Below are 17,234 nucleotides of genomic sequence, written 5' to 3'. Positions count from 1 at the left end.
GGCCCCCGCCCCGCGGCCACGGGGGACCCCGCCGGCAGCAGCAGCCGCCGCCCCGGCCCGAGGCAGAGCCCCGCGCCGCCCCCCTCCCCCATTGCCGGCTCCCCGCAGCCCGGGCCGGGCCCGCAGCGCGCCGTGACTCGGCACCGCACAACCCGGGGGAACTTCGTGCGCGGAGAGCAAAAACGCCGCGAGCTTCCAGCAGCCAAAGAGCCCGAGCCCGCCGCCAGCCGTGGGAGAGAGAGCGGGGGAACGGGCCGAGGGGGACCCCCGGCCTCCTTCCCTTCCCCAGGGCCGCCGGTCCGCGGGGTTACGCCCGGGAAGGGCTCGGGCTCGGCTGAAGTCCGTGCGGAGAAGCGGCGGGCGACCGCGGGCCCCAACCGCGCCTCCCCGGCCGCTCGCGGGATGATACTGAAGCTGCTATTGATCACATCGAGATTTGTTTTCCACCCTTTTTTTTTTCTTTGCCCTCGCAAAAGGCAAAAGAAACAAATAATCACATCGTTGCCACCAGGGACGTTGCAACATTTCTGTCGGCTTCCCAAGCGCTGCGCTTGCCCCAGCCTGCTTCCAAAGTCCCGACCCAACACGCAGGAGCAGCAGGGCGAGGGAGAGGAAAAAAGAAGAAAAAAAAAAAGAAAAAAAAAAAGAAAAAAAAAAGAAAAAAACTAAAGAGCCCAAAGCAGCCATTTAAAAAAGAGGGGGGAAATAACAGCGACGAAACACCCAAAAAACATCAAACCAGAAAGAGACGAGCTGCTCCGTGCAACGTGACGGCGCGATCCCGATGCGGCGGAGTTTCCGTCCGGCTGCAGTCACATCCCTCGAAAGTTTGCTCCACGTGTTGCGGCCGCGTCCCGGGAGGGTCGGCCCGGCCCGGCACACCGGGGCGGCACAGGGGGCCGCTCCGCCGCTCCCGCGCCGTTTAAGGAAGCGGGCAGTCCCCACCCCTGCGCCGGGCAGCTCCCGCTGCAACCCGGCTCGGCGAATTTGGAGGCTCTTCCCAGGCTGCCCTCTCCACCCCCCCGCCCTCCCCGCAGCTCCGCCGGCCCATCCGGCCCCGCACGCGGCAGGAAGCGACTGTCGCTGTCCGCGGCCGCCCCGCAGCCGTCCCGCCGCCGCCCCGCGCTCCTCCCGCCGTCGCTCCGCCGGGGCAGCCGTGTCGAGCCGCGCCGCTCCGACCTGCGCGCCCCGCGGCCCACGGAGGGCGGAGGGCGCCCCCTGGCGGCCGCTCCATGCCCGGAGCGCTGCCGCTCCAACCCCGCGCCTGGAAGCCCCCCAGCCCCGCGTCACGTCGCGCGGGGAGGAACCCCACGGAGGGTCGCTACGGGCAGCATCTCCTCATTACACGCCTCGAGCGCGGCGCTGCACGCAGCTGCTCGCTCTGTCTGCCCCGCACGAGTCCCTACGTGCTCAGCCTTCCCTTACACGTCCTCCCCATGTAAACGTGCTGGCTGATGCCACAAGACACGCAGGACACACTCTGCCCTCCCGTCCGTCCGGCACCTTGTCACTTCCACACGGTACAGCTGGGTGGTGTGTCTGCACTGCTGGGAAAACCTGTGCATGGAGCACAGCTGTACCACGGGTACAACCTACAGCTGGAAGGCCGCTGAAAGGCCACAGCCGCACATATACACACACTGTAAAAAGTACTGTAAGAAAGTAGAGCAAGGCCTGCAGTAATGTAAGGTCCGGTCAGAAGGATCACTTGAAACACCCCGAGAAAAGAGAACAACCTTCCTTCCTGCACATGAATCTTATTATAAGTTATTCCTCTGCACGACCTCACCTGCCTTGTGTGGTTGAGCTTAGAGTCACTTTGGAATGATCCCTTTATACACACTCTGGATGTTAAGCCACACGTGAGCCCTGCCAGCTTCTGCACCCCCTGTTAATCTAATGCTGCAGATCCTCCTAGTGACACACTGAGGAAAAAGGGAACAGTGCTCACACACGCTGCAGAGCACTCCGGTTCCTTCACATGACTGTGCCCACAGACACTTTATGACGGCAAAGCAGTGAGATACAAAGATAGAGGACATCACTTACTATTTCTGCGAGCTGTCAGCAATCACGGTGATGCTCACTGAAGATCACAGCAGGAACAGCTACATCGAGTTGAGCAGCACAGCTACAGGGATGCAGAGTAGAATGAGCTCCCATAACAGTATGGAAATCCCAGAGCACAAGAATGCTTTCATCACCTCTTCTGTACCTGGTAGGAAAACATCAGCTGAGTAAGAAGCTCCAAACTGGGCTCCAGGAGCTAAAGCTAACAAAAATCACAGCCAGCACCCACAGCACTCATCCTTCAGACATTTGGGTTCAGCAGAACACAGACATCCATCCCTGGTGTCCGTGCAGAACTTCCTGCATCCACACAGACACACACACCACAGCCATGTGTATGCAGGCTGCACCAGAAGCCTCTGCATGCTCAGAGCTTTGGCAGCGGCACTATTATGGCTGTGGCAAGTGACCGCCTGCCTTGCGTGGGCAGAATGGGATGAAGAGAACTTGAACTGGTCTGTACTGTAACTGCTACACTCGACCAACGCTGCAAAGTCATCCTTTGCACAGAAGGAAGTGTTCCTTGGCCGGAAGCCTGATGAACATTTAGAGCCAAGGAACATGTTGCTTAAAAGCAATAGTAGGATGCAAAGTGAATCATGGAAAAAAAAAAGGTTTGAAGGAGGAGCTGTATGAGGACTTTGTGAATGAGATTTACTAAAGGAAGGTACGGAAATGATAAGTTGTTATCAGCTGGAATAACGATGCTCAGGAATTTGTTCTGAGCGGTGCCCAGTGAGCACTGGTAGAAATAAAGACTTCCAAAAGCTGTGTGCAGGGCGGTGACCTCCTGTGAAGGGCTCAGGATACTGCAGAAATCACTTGGGTTTAAAGAGGAAAGTCCTCAACAGCCTTTAGGAATAAAGAGATTCTCACTGCTGCGGAGGCTGCAACTCACACCCACCAACTACTGATTCTCACTCATTTTTGTCACTACTCTTGCTCTTCAAATGAACCACTCATGACAACACAGACCAACACCCAGCACGAAAATCATAGCAGGAGTCCTACCTCCATGTATGGAAGGACGAGCGTGAGCCAGGGAATGGAGACTCTTCCCAGCTCAGTGGATGGCACAACTCCTCAGCTGGCTTCCAGACCAACTGTTTGATTTGCTATTTTCAGTAACCTCGTACAATGTTGCCTCTTGTCTTCCTCTTGTCACCACCAGCACTGGATGTCAAGCACGTCCTATGAGATCAGGGAAAGACTTTCACACAACGCTTCGGCCCAGCAGGAAGCCTCGTCCTGCGAGACTCTGCTCAGCTGCCGACAGCCTGCTCCACTGCCACTGAGGACACCGGTGGTGCTCTGATGGTAACGGGATCAGGCAGATGGCAGACAGGGCCCCCCTCAGCAGGGGATACATCCTTACCTGAGGTCAGGTCTCTGGACTGCAGCTCCTCCCACAAACACCTGCTGGCTGTTCTCCATGGTGAGCAGAACCTGCGTGCTGGGAACGGGACTGCAGCTCGTCTGGATGAGAGGTGGGAGCAGGACGAGCCCCGCGTTCACTTCAGATGTTGTCACAGAAACGTCACGTTGTGAAGCACCACAACTTTCACAATGCTAAAAATAAACATCGGCACTTTGGTTGAAGCTGTTTGGCAGCCAAAGGACCAACATATTAATAACATGAGACCAACAGCAGCCCAGAACAATAACCACAGATCCTATTGCTTCTGAAAATAGCCCTGTTTAGGGGAAAACAAAAAGAAAGCATTTCTACAAGACCCATAACCCAGCAGTAGCTTCTTTATGGGTCTTCACAGAGGCTTTACCATATGGAAGGCTGATGTGCCACCTCTGAAGACTGGAGAGAGCTGCTGCAATGTACAATGAGTGGGAGGCTGGGCTGCACATCACTGCCCGGGACACAGACCCTGGGGATGCAGTTTGGTCCTGCTGAATGCATGCATTAACCCAAGTCCTCCTTTCACAATTCTGCCTACGCTCGTGCAATGCCTTTCTCTGCAAGCAGAGCCATTGATTTGTTAACTCTTCAGCATGTGGCACTAAGCAGCTTGTGAGCAAGCACGGCTTGCAGCCAACAGCTTGGTATTTCAGCATCACCCCTTGTTGAAGAAACTGAACCATCAAAGTAGTTGGACACAATGATTAGAGTGAGAAATAACTGAAAGTCCACTGCAGGCACAGGATGAAACTTGCAGACCTTCACCTTGCTTAGAGACCCAGAATCAACCAGTTTTTTGTTTAACTAAACCAATAGCAAGCTCGTGATTGAAAACTCCTGAACCATCCCCACACAGTGCACTGCAAGGATCAGACCCTCACACCTCTGCACAACACCAGCAGCCCATCGGGGCACATGGGAAGCCCAGCCTACCCAAGTGGCTTCCTGTGGGCTCTGCCCAGCTCCGAGCAGCCCCGTGTCACTGCAGAGCTGCAGCCTCAGCTCACAGACCAGCACAGCTCACGCTCTGCTCACTGGCCAAGGCCCAGCCAGAGAACCCCAGGCCAGTTGTCAACACATGATGAATGTCCCACCAGAAAACGGGGCCTTCGTATTTAAAGCACGTGTGTCTGCGTGTCTGCAGGAGAGAGGAGAAAATCAAAGCACTAACGAGCTATGATTAAGCTCAGAAATAATGGTTTCCTGTTCAAACACAGAACTATGTCTCTTCTTGGTACAACTACCTCATCCCCAATTGTGTCTATTAAAGACAATTACCACGGGAGACAGATACGTGCAGCCAGATGTGGTTATGCTATGCACGGTGCCATGTGCAGCTCGAATTCCTTGTGGCTGAACACGTTACATATAAAAAAATGGTGTGTTTGTGCACAGAGGAGCAGCTGTCAATTGGGAAATCCCCTTAGCCTGCTTTAATCCTTCATTCCACAATCCCCAGGGATTAAACAAATGCACTGACATTATTTACTGTAACGCTCCCTCCATGGGGGGCTTCGGTCCATGAAATCCACTCCAGCATTTGCAAGTTTCAGTTGTGAAATATGCAGCCAGCGTTCTATATTTGGTAGCTTTGCAAGTACTCTTTAAGTTGGGCCCAGAGTGATGAAAGGACAGGAGTCAGGAATTCAGCTGCAGCAGAGGCTCGGCGTGGGAGCTCACTTCTCTCCTCAGGGCTCTCCAGGGGCACCAAGCATTGCAGTGACTGCTGAGAGGGGACAGTGCTTGTGGGACTATACAAGACAGTTCCAAATGGAAGATGTTGCCATGGTACTAATCCTCCCACCACCCATACACGGAGGGTACAAAATGAGGTTTTTGAACCCAGTTCTGTCAGTAAAGCCTCGCTTGCCTTCTGCTTTCCTTCTCCTGTAACACGACACACGTTTGAACCTGGCTACAGTACCCATGAAGTGAGTGACAAGGATTCTACCACTTCACACCCCCAGCAGTGCTCTGCACAGTGCCACCATCCTGCTCTTGGGACCATTTGTGGCACCCAGCAATGACGTATAGAAGCTGGGACTCCAGGAGCCCTCTGACAGATCTGCAGCACTAGCTGATCAGTCTCATTCTTGAGCTTCCCAAGTAAGTTTTTACAGCAACTTGAAAGACAGCAAACACTAACCCCTATCCTTGGTCACCCTTGCCTTGAGTTCATAGTATGAATTCTTTAGTTCAGCTGCTTGTTTGAACCCAGCACTCCTGTTGCAGTTATCACTGCTACAACCAACCCAGCAGGCCACAGCCACGCTGAGCATCACCCCCAAGAAGGCACAGCAGGGCAGGCTGTGCCCCACCATCACCTCCAGGCCCATGGAACCATATTGTGCCGAACGCAAAGGAAATAAATCGCCGTTCAAATATGAGGTCTAATAGTTCGGAAGCTGCATTAACCCGAGGTCTGACTGCTCCCATGGCACTGCATTTGCAAACAGACAATTTCATCAGCTCCAGTATAATTTTTTCCAGCCTACACCCAGCCAGAGCAAAAACTGCACTCATCTCACTGCCCTTCGTCCTGCAGTCAGCTCTCAGTGGAACACATCAGCTGGTGCGTGCAGAGACAGAACTCCAGTGCACAAACCTTACAGGGCTGGGCTCTGGGCTTCTGTTTCTTTCACACATTTAAAGCCAGGAGAGAATAAGGGAGAGGCACAGGGCTCCTGTGACCAGCAGATCTCTTGCTGCTGAGATGGGGGGAGAAATGAGATTGTAAATCTCCCATCCACTTGTCCTCCCTGCTCTTCTTTCCCCTGCATGACTGAAGCCTGGCTGAGACACGCTGCTGGGAACATCAGCTGGTACCTGCTGACAGTCACTGCCAGCCAGCACCACTTCTTCCACTTGAATTCTGCTTTCACACATTCCCTGGTGGAACCGCAGCACCAAGCACTGCAATGGCAGCCACTGCACTCCCCACCGTGGGAGAAAGGACACCGGGTGCCACACAGCTCATTCACAAACCTGGGCTGCCACCACCACCATCACACTACGCCTCACCCAGGGGCTGCACACTGGTCTGGGTACACCCACACCTCACCGTTAGCATCCAACTGCAGGCAGCAGCATCCTCAGCACCAAACCTCTGCCACCGCAGAGATGCAATTCCCCCAATGGTTCCCAATGAAGGAACATCACAACTGCTTCCCTCCCCACATCTCCATGGGAGGGGACACCGTAACCCAGAACCTCCAACACAGAGCGAGGAGACTCAGTTTGCCTTTCCCACAGCTGCCATAAAACAAGAGTTTTCAAAGGAATAACAACAACAACAAAAAAGCTGAACAATTCCTTATTTCCTACACACTGTCATTACTTCTTTATACTACTGAATACTGCGGCACTCGATGGGTTTCTATTCGCAAACACCTACCTGCTCCTCCCGCAGAACAAATCAAGCCATTTCTGCTTCAGCCTTCGGCATGCAGACAAAAACATTTTTTATTCATCAGTGGTAAAAGGCTGCAGCCATTTGACTTTAAACACAGACATGCTTCTGGGCTCTCCTCCAGGAAGGCTGTGTCACCCAGGCTTCAGATCGATATGTTTGTCTGCAGAGTCACCCTTCTGATCTGTAATTTTTCATTCTGACACAAGAAATGCCTCTTGGTCAAACTTCAGCAGCCCATTAAATTCCAGGCATAATGGAAACGGGGACTCGCATTGCTGTGGCTGTGTGAAGATTTCCACAGTTTGGGCTTTATTTACACAGAAGTTGATGTACCCAGACACATATTTACCACTCAGATAACACCGCTGTGCTGGTTCTGCCTCACTCAAACCCACTGCTGCCCCCCAGTTGTTTGCAGCCCCAGCAGCCAGCTGTACCTTTATAACATGCTCCCAGCACTTCTTGTCTAACCCGTGGGGAACATCAGCACGGCTCCATGCAGCACACGGCGAGCAGTTCCCCTTTGCTCCCAGCAGCACATTGCACACAGCTGCTCACCCTGGCACACAGCTGGCACATGGGTTTCCTCTCCAAGCTCAGAGCTTCAGGGATGGGGTGTTTTATCTTCCCCCACTTTTCTTATTGAAACAAAAAGACCACAGAGAGCTGCCAGCTCTCCCATAGAGGGACACCCAAAAAGCACAGGCACCAAGAAGGCGGCTCCATGCTTTCCCAGCTGCAGCCCCTGGGACAGCCCTGGCCGCGCACCACGAGGTGCTCACACAGCTCAGGAATGATCTCACCACTATTTCCGAATCCAACACAGCTTCCCCTGCGCTGCTAACGCTGCTTTTCAGTTGCTGAAGTCTGACCCCGGGGAGGACGCGACAGACACTCATGAGGGTTGCAAAGCGCTGTACATGTCATTATAATCCAAACAAAGAACACGATGCTTTTAGTTCCCATTCACTTCTTGCTTCCCTAAAGCCAGCATTTTCTGTCAGCCTCCCAAAAGCACGCGTAATAGAGTCAGAAAAGATCGCTGCTAGGAGTGATTTGTTTTAACACTTAATTTTAAGAGGAACTGCAAAGGGGTCGTGAAGATGTCTGTGTTCTGAAGAAGCCCATCGGCCCAGAAGCTCAGCAAGTTCCATGAACACAGCTCAAGATTTTCAGCAGCAACACACACTTTAAGTACTTAATAAGAACACATTATGATTAACTGCGTTAAAAGGAGCCTCGTCTTAATCCTCATTTAATAGTGTCACATTCACAGGGAGACTCCTCGGTGGTTTTTTTTTTGCACAAAATCAAAGATCCGAGAGCAACCCGAATGGGAGACCTGAACGTTTTGGTTTGCATTTGGTCAGGCTTTGTGTCCAAAACAAACAATGCTCTCCTGCCCACACCGCCCCTCGGCGCAGCCACCATCAGTGCGTAATCAGCTTGATTAAAGTTCACCGACCTTCAGGACATTAATTATTAAGCCCAACACAGATTTCCTTCCCATGTAAGAAGGAGGGGATGGGGATTTGGGCAGTGGGAGGGCAGAGATCTGCCTCAACACAGCCCTGCAGCGCCAGGAGCTCCTACAGGACACAACAGTGCAGAAGCAGCACTGAGCAGAGCCCCAGTGGTGCCAGCGGGCACAGCAGGACCAGCTGAGATGTGACGAGCAGGTGCTCTTATTTATCATTTAGGCTGGACTTTGCTCCCATGCAAATTGATGCAAACTTGTTGGCTGAAATGGAACTCTGCTCCTTTTCATCCACTGGGGCCTGCTGACACACTGCATGGTGCTCCTGTCCAAGGTAACAGGCCAAACACAAGATGTGTGTGAGGTAACAGGGACACATCTGGAGCCAGCTGCTCACAGCCTGAACTGCTGCTGCAAGAAGTCACCGAGAACCTGCAGCCTCTACTGCTGAGCCAGGGCTGCTGGCTGTGTTACGGCCTATGAGAACAGCAGGGTCACAGCCTGACTGACCCAGCCGGCTCCTCATCATGGCACACGTTTGTGCAGCACTCAGCCGCTCGGATTTACTGATGGCAAACCCCCTGCAGGGAGCACCTCGTGTTCACAACTGCTCGCAACTGGGAGCAAACCCAGCGAGCTCCGAAATCCCTGCAGGAGCTGCGAGATGGATGTTGAGTCATGACAAACATTTTGGTTCCACGTTCCTGTGTGAGATGCTACGGCATTTAAAAGACAAAAAGTGCTTCCAAGCCGAAACTCCCGCCCTCAGAAACCCGCAGCAAAGTTCTGACAGCCCCGCACTTCCCTCCTAAAACACCGCCTGGGTTTTACTAAGCGGGCTCTAAGCGGCACAGCCCGTTTTTCTATCAGGCGGAATGCGGCACGTTTTGTGGCTCGTTAACAACGTCCTGCGCTCCCCACACACGTCGTGCACCCGCGGTACCTGCGGAGGACAGCAGCCTCCCAGCAGCCAGCGTGGGGCTGAGCAGCTCCCCCTGTGCGGAGCCCCAAAGAGCCGGCTGCGGTGATCCTGCAACAGAGCGACTCTGAACCGCCTGAAAGCAGCGATAATTGAAGCGATGCCAAACGGAGCTGGCAGAACCGCCTTGTGCACACGTGCAAAGCTCTGCACGGCTCTACGCACGGAGAACCGGACAATCGAGCCCAGCAGTGCTGTGAGTGGTACAAGCACTCCAAGGCGGCATCGCTTTACTCCTGGATTCAGCCTTCCTCCGCCATCCCGGACACCACAGCCCGCACCTGCACAGTAACAGCAAGGAGAGCTCAGCGCTCTCAGAGCTCCTCAGCCACAGCAGCCGTCCCTCCCGGCCCAGCAGCGCTTTCCTGCTCTCGCACCGCCGTCCTTCGGCAAAACCTCGGGCTCGGTTCCCTTCTGCCTCTCCACAGACCGGGGGCGCTGCTGACACGGACCCCGGGCCCACCTCGCTGCTCCTCCGTCGCGGCAGCCATCCCGCCCCAGCGCACGCGGCGGCCGTTCCGCTCCGGAGCCCCCGCGGCCGGGAACAAAAAGCGGCCGCAAACCGGGCCTTGAAGCGGCACCCACCCCGCGGGGCTCACCGCGATTCACTCGACAGGCACGGACGGGGTTCGAACCCGCGATCTTCGGTTTACGAGACCGACGCCTTACCACTTGGCCACCGCGCCTGACGGGCTAGCAGCAGCCGCGCGCAGCCAGTGGAAGGCGGCGGCCTCCCGAACCGCCAGGAGCGGAACGGACGGCGGAGGAATAGGGGGGATAGGGGAGGGATGGGGGGAGATGGAGGGGGAGATGGAGGAGGATATGGGGGGATATGGGGGGCGGCTGAGCCGGGCGGTCCCGGCGGGAGGCGGCGCCACGGAAACGGGCGGCGGCCGCGGGAACGCGCCCGGAGCTGCGGGAACGGCCCCCGCTCGGGGCTCCCCCGGCCCGCGCCTTCCTCCGCTCAGGAAGCGACTCCGCCTGGATTGTCACGTTCTACATCCACCCCGCCATCCTCCGCTCCCTCCGTCACACCGCGGCGCCGCGTTTATGCTTTATGCAGCTATTCGCGTTTATGCTTTATGCAGCTATTCGCGTTTATGCAGCTATTCATGTTTAAGCTTTATGCAGCCATTCGCGTTTCCTCCCCGGGGCTCCCAGCTGCCGACCCTGAGGACTCCTGACTGAGTCTCGGCTGCAGTCGGGCGCTATCAGCGCTCATCAGCCCGCAGCGCACCACGAACCGCCCGTCACCCCCCGCCGGCACAGCGCCCCCTGCCGGCACAGCAGGACGGAGCCGCTCCCCGCCGGACGCAATTCCGGCCGACACGGCAGGCCGCCATCCAGCACGGCGGGGAGGAGCGCACACGGCTGGTACTGAGCTCGGCCCCGCTCCGCTGCTCTGCTTTCTGTTCGCGAGTCCGTGCTGTGATTTATAAGCCTTGTGTTACGTGCTGCGGCAGCAACGTAGCAACCACCTGCTTCGTACGGGTCTGTTAGCTAAGGCACGAAGGTCAGAGTGCGATGGAATAAAGGTGTGAGAACATCTCCTGTCACAGCACTTACACAGCAGTGCTACAGAGTTACCTTAAAGCCACCATTAACCCAAATTCTAACTCATCCTACACGTGGGACAACGTTCAATGCACTGTGTGTGTGCTCCAGCCCCTTCCCTGCCTCCAGAAAGCAGCCGGCCCCAAGAGCAGAGCTGATGCTAAGCCATGCAAGCAGGGAGAGTCCCTGCCGCAGTGTGTGTGGGTCAAGGGAGATTCAGACGGGAGCAACACATCCCAGGGCCCATCAAAGCCACGAGCTTTAAGACTCACATGTTGAACACTTATGTTCCAGAGTGTGATCTCCAGAGTGTGCCTGATGCCACAACCGATGGCTGTGCTCCCTTGGTGTGCACACAAGATGCATTTTCTGTCTGCAAAGGTCCTCCTTGGCACCACCCAACGTTCCCGGGGTCAGAGCTCTTGCAATCTAATTCCTGCTCTGCTCCTGCCCCGCTGAACTGCCCCCCCTGCTCTCAGGACTCCTTTCCTTTCTCCCTGTCCCCCAGAAGATAAAAGCAGGGGAACCATCACCACGAGGAGCTCGGAGATCTCAGTCCCATTTGCACAATCATAACCCCTTGGAAGTGCAGTGCACAAAAGCCGGGCACACAGCCGGGCACAGGGGGCAGCAGGCGGCTGCTCCGCACAGAACCTTCCAGAACTCCACCTGGTACTTCCACAGCCAGAGCCGTGCCGCGACCCTTTCCTTTACTCCAGCAGTTAAAGTAAAACCCGGAGTTGAGGCCGGCGGGGCCGGCAGCTCAAAAAGGAGAAAGTTACAAAATAAAGCGTTACCTCAGAGCGCTGGTCCGGAGGGCGCCGCGGGCAGCAGGGTCCCGCTCCATGGGGGAAGAACGTGCGGGGTCCTACAGCGGGTCCGGGTCCGGGTCCGGGTGCCGGCCGAGGTCCCCTCTCCCACCCGGAGCAGCGCAGCCCCCCCACAGCTCCTGCGGCCGAGGAGCGGCGCGCGGCCGTCCTGCTGCTGGCAGCGCAGCACGCGGAGCTCGCCCGGATCGCCGCAGGTGCCGGCCGCTGTGATCCGCCCCGCTCAGCAATCAGCCCATAGCAGCTGGCCACAGGCCCGCTAACAGCCCGCAGCTGCAGCTCGAGGAGCGGCGCACAGCAGCGCGATGCCTTCAAACGTACCGTGCAGAAATAGAAGGACTCGAATCGCTCCCCGTCCCCGCGGACAGCCCTGCAGTCGTGCAGGGAAAGCAAACCATCCCCATGCGTGGTACGTTACAGCGAGGTGAAAGGATTCACGGGAGCAAAGATGGCTTTATTGTCCCCATAAAGTACTTCAAGAAAATACAGGGAAAATAGCACAGTGCAACAGTACCGACATCGCTTCACGGGTGGCGTAAATTACAGAATGAAGTTACAAAGAAGCATATGCTGTGGGTTTTTTTTCTGGCTGCTTCCTTCTGTAGCAATGGAGCGAATGGATTTTGCTCGGCTTCAAACCCAGCCGCTCTTGAAGTCAGAAATAAAACCCCGCTCCTTATTTCTGAGGCGGCTTCACGGGCTGAGGGGTGGATGCAGTGGATTCGGGTTAAAGATTTCGGCTCTCTGAGGAAGGAACATTGTATTCGATAGATCAGAACTTCGGGCTTGGGGCCATCAGCAGGCACTGCTTTTTGTACGCCTCGCCGTATCGGTGCTTTTATCATCGGCTGCTCCGTAAGCCACAAGAGGGAACAATTCAAGCATCTGACCAGGCGAGGGGGTCAGCGCTCCGATGAACGCAGCGATGTTTTGCAGGAGAGCGCCGTGCTGCTGAGCCGACTTTACCCCGCAGCTGCTACACGTGAAAGGCAAGACGCTGCCAGACGTGGTTAAGGGACACTTTGCCATCCGGGGAAGAAATTCTGCCCCCGTTACCTTCGTGCTCTTCACACACACTTTCAGCTGTGCAGACCCAGAGTCCTTCCTTAGGAAAAGCGGCTGCATAAGGCAGGAAGGGAAGAGAAGTAGAAACCCAAAGCGTTTTACCTTAAGGAGGAGGATCTGTACATGGCACTGCTGTTTCCTTTTTAATTGCAATAGTCAAAGTAAATCACTCACCCACTTCCACTAAAATAACCCCGGGACTGAAATAAACCTAAAATGGGCAACGGGTTCAAAGGAGGTTTTTGTCTGACACCCATTTCAAGTACAGATGGAAGCAAATAATGTCTGATGTGAATAAAAACTACAAGCATCGAGGCAGGACCTTAATGCACAGCTGGGTGCTTTATTTGCAATTAACCAGAACTAACAAGCAGACAGAATTGGTCTCGTGGTGACACCAGAACAGACCCAGGGAGTGTGTGAGATACTGCTGTGAACAGAGCAGCCCCCAGCAGCACGTGGCTGAGACAAGACAAAGAGCTGCTGGTTGTGTTCCGTCCCATTTGCTAAGGAATCGCAAACATGACCTCGTGCTTCTAAAAAAACCTGTAGAAAATGAGTATTATTTTACACCTCAGGCACATGAATACAAATCTGAGCTATTCTGTATATACAGACATTTACATGACGTGAAAATCTCAGATGAAGATCAAATGGAAAAAAAAAAGAAAAAGAAAAAGCTTTTATAAAAAGTACCCAAAGCAGCAGATGAGATGTGTCCATACAGTGCATTCTCACAACAGAGAAGTCAAAGGCACAAATACAATGTCTACAATGTCTAACCATGCAGAAAATGTCAGTACGGCCTGTGCAACAAAGCAAATCCAACGGCTCCCACAGGTGGGTTACAGTCATCCTCAGCACATCACAGTACTGAAACACACCTTAAGTGCAACATTGGCTGTCCTGTAGCACAGTGAAGGTTCACACCAAACCAAATTCTCCCTTCCAACTTCCCTTCTCCAAAGCCAGAATAATTCAACTAAGGATAAAGTATTAAATCAAATGGAGCTGACGTTGGGTGGTGTAACAGTCACTGCTCCAACTGTCTGGGCAGAAGAGTAACCGCAGCCCTTCTGCATCCATCTCTTACTGTGTATCGAATGCGCGTCTACCAGAGCAATCCCTTCCCTGCCCTTGGCCAGGACACAGTGGGCTTTGCCAGGGTGAATTTCACTCTGCTGAGAGCGGTGATGTGAAAGCTGACAGCTCAAATGTCACAGTTGCACCACTAACAACACCTACCTAAGAAACAAACACAGATCCTAGGGGTAGGTAGCCAAAATATACCAAAGAGTCCATGTTTATTAATGCTTTCTTCACTAGGCTAAAGTTTAAGTTAAAAACATTCCCTAATGATACGTTTCAATGTGTACTGCTCTCACAGCTGGAAAAAAATGGCAAGACCAAAACAATAAACCAAAGGAAAAAAAGAAGAAGAAAAATGTGTAAGGAAGGCAACGAATGTAACACTGTCCTGTCACCAACGGCCTGCAGTCACCCAACCTGCTGATGTTTCAGTCTGAATGGGCAGCTGCCATTATCTGTGAGTTATGCTTGCTAGGCTAAGCCAGTAGGTTTGTGCCTTGCAAACAGTGTACAACTACTGCATGCCATTGCTGTAAGCTAAGGGCAGCCACAAGAGCTCCTCTGTGGGAGACACCAGTTCTTCCTTTTCCATTTCTTTTCATTTTTGTCCCCAAGCACAACAGAACTCTTCCCCTTTTCTTTCCTCCTTCTTTAGTGGTTATAGAAAACAAAGGGTGAGAGGCAGTAGGTGAGAATTTTCTCTAAATCTTTTTAAAAGGACAACAAGCTACTCACAATGGGGATTTCACACCTCTTCTAGTCACTATATAATAAAAATCCCTAATAAATATAATCCACAGCTCAAGTTCCGCATTATTGTGTGCTAAACACACAAGCCTTTGGTTAAATTACTGAAAGATTTTGTTTGTAGTGCTCAGCTGAACCAACACTGTCTCCTAAAACAGAGAATAACCACAGAAGCCCCAGCGAAGCCTCCCTCTGTGCAGAACAGAACCCTCATAAGGATTATAGGATTCCAATGAATGAGAAGAAACTCACACATGCTACACGCTTCAACAGCAAACTGCCCTGGGATCAGTGTTTTAGATTGAGAAATACTGAAAAGACAATCCCAAGGTGCTGCCAAGGAACAACGTGCCAGCAGCTGCTGAGCAGATCCTTGCCTTTGAAATCAGCTGCTGGCTACATAAGCAGTCATGCTCTCTTGAATGTGTTCCTTAAGTACCAAACGACCTAACATGAGTACGAATATAACTGCTTATGCCAGAACCAACACAGTTACTGCTTAGTTCAAGTTTGAGTCGGTTTTCACTGGAATCATGTAAGCCACTGATCCGTAAGTGTCAGATCAGCTGCTGCTTCCCTCCTTCCTTCCTTGGAAAACATCCCTCAGACCACACCATGCAGTTTAAGAAAACAACACTGTAGATTCACTGCCACTAAAGAAGAAAAGAACTATTTACTTGTGAATTCTAGTTCTTAAGACTCATTGCATGCCATTAGCACTATGACCTAGAGACTGCTGAGCAGCGACTGATGCAGGCCACAATCAAGGTTTACTTACACCTTCCAGACACTAAACAGATTAGGCAGTCTAAATACAGTAGGCCAAGACCCCTTCTGGAGAGTAGAACAGAGCCCTGCTGCAGTCAGACAGCAAGGTGTTTGCTGATACAGCCATTAATTAGTGACACTGCACTCAAATGCCTACAGAGCTGGATGAGAAACATCTGAATTTCTCCCAAGACCATTAAAGGAAAGTTTTGGCAGCAAAAGTGTATAGGTTGTTTTTGAGACTTGCTACAAATCTCTGTATTGAAGGCTCTTTTAGAAACAGACTGGACAGTTACAGTTTGTCGCTGTCACACTTCAAAACACAGCAAACAACTTGAATCATTATTACGAGCTACTAAAAAAGCTGAAAAATGCTCTGCTGTCAAGATAGTTTTGAATCAGCACCATGCTCAGAAACCAGGAGCTGAAGGCTGGTATTTGGAGTGCAGCAGCCAATATCAGCACAACTCCAAAGACTACGTTTCAGGAACTCTCTAAGTGCAATTTTTGGAGGAGGTATTTTTCCACAGCAGCCCATATGTGTGATCAGCCTGGTGAAGGACTGCTCCTAGCCAGGAGCAACTCGTTTCCTTTTTACCACCATACAAAAATACCTGCAGTGGTTTGCAATTAGTTTGATCAGAATATCGCTTAGCTTTTCAGAACCTACAGTACAAAGAGCTAAAGAACAGACCAAGAGACAGTACCTTGGATTGTGTTTGCATCCCTGAGGGTTAAATGAGAAGCATGACTTTAACACAAGGACGTTTACTGCATTTGAGTATTGCTAGAATAAGATTATACCATATTTCTGTTGGAAATACTGACTGAAATACGCATTCTCTGGAAAACTGGTACCCAACTGCTCTTCCCACTGCTCCAATGACCCACCAAAATGATCTCCCTTACTGCCAAGTTACCTTTATGTCATAGAATGTGACGACTGATTTTATAGGATAGAAAGGTTCTCCCAGGTTTGGCCTATTATCAGATAGCTTAAAAATGCAATTGCCAACTAGTTATTTTTAGAGGTGGATACTGTAGAGGAAAACATATCTGCCAAAGAAATGGATCTCCCACCTCCAACTCACATTACTTGTGAAACACAGAAAGTGTCTGGATATGTATTTGAGAGCTAATTGAAAACAGCACCATGCCAACAGCCCCACAGGTATGGAATCGAAACTTCCTAATGCAGTACAACGAAGCTACAAACACCACCAACGTGGTGGTAAGAAACCTCTTCAAATGCCAACACCGCGGAGCAAGGAATGAACACCTTTAAATTCTGAAGCAGCTGGGTGCAGAGCTGAGCAAAAGTCCTGCAGGTCTGTAGGAAATTCACTGCTGTGCACTCTTGGCTAACGTGCCGTTCCCAGGATTCCAGCCACGCAGTGCTCAGTCGCTATCAGTAGCCATTAACTTTTTACATATTTACCTGCACAGAATCTTGGATATTACCACATTCATTTCTTCCACTCAAGCCCTTCAGCTCTGCAGGTTCAATGAAGCCAGCTGTGTGTGTTGCTCAGCACAGCTTTCTGCAAACTAGTCCTAGTCCTCAACGTTTGCTGACCCCAGCAAGAACGGGTTTTAGATGATTAAAATTCTAAAGTTGAGTCCAGTTTACATCAAAATATTCAGGGGAAAAACATTCAGTCACCAGTCTGACCTGCAACAGCTTCACATATGTGTAAATCCAGAGCAGGAGAGCGGGACAGAAGTGTAACTTACCAAGCAGTAAGCCCCATTAGCAGGGCTGCTGGCTCACCCAGCCCTGCACAACACAGGACGTTAGCAACAACCATCCAACAACTGAAACAGTTCTCAGT

General features: G+C 52.4%; 1 long non-coding RNA gene and 1 other non-coding gene across 2 annotated transcripts; both read right to left on the bottom strand.

The window, feature by feature from the left end:
• Window positions 1-3,087: 3,087 nt before the first annotated feature.
• LOC140259884 (uncharacterized) lies at window positions 3,088-11,796 on the bottom strand. The gene is made up of 3 exons (XR_011905470.1): window positions 11,704-11,796; window positions 3,446-3,639; window positions 3,088-3,261 (listed from the first exon to the last, which is right to left on the bottom strand). It is a non-coding gene; the product is annotated as an uncharacterized lncRNA (long non-coding RNA).
• TRNAT-CGU (transfer RNA threonine (anticodon CGU)) lies at window positions 9,967-10,038 on the bottom strand. The gene has a single exon. It is a non-coding gene; the product is annotated as a tRNA-Thr (tRNA).
• Window positions 11,797-17,234: the final 5,438 nt, after the last annotated feature.

This window comes from Excalfactoria chinensis, chromosome 17 (assembly GCF_039878825.1).
Source record: "Excalfactoria chinensis isolate bCotChi1 chromosome 17, bCotChi1.hap2, whole genome shotgun sequence".
NCBI lineage: Eukaryota > Metazoa > Chordata > Aves > Galliformes > Phasianidae > Excalfactoria > Excalfactoria chinensis.
Note: the sequence above shows the minus strand (reverse complement) of the source record. Positions and strands in the feature narration are given on the sequence as shown.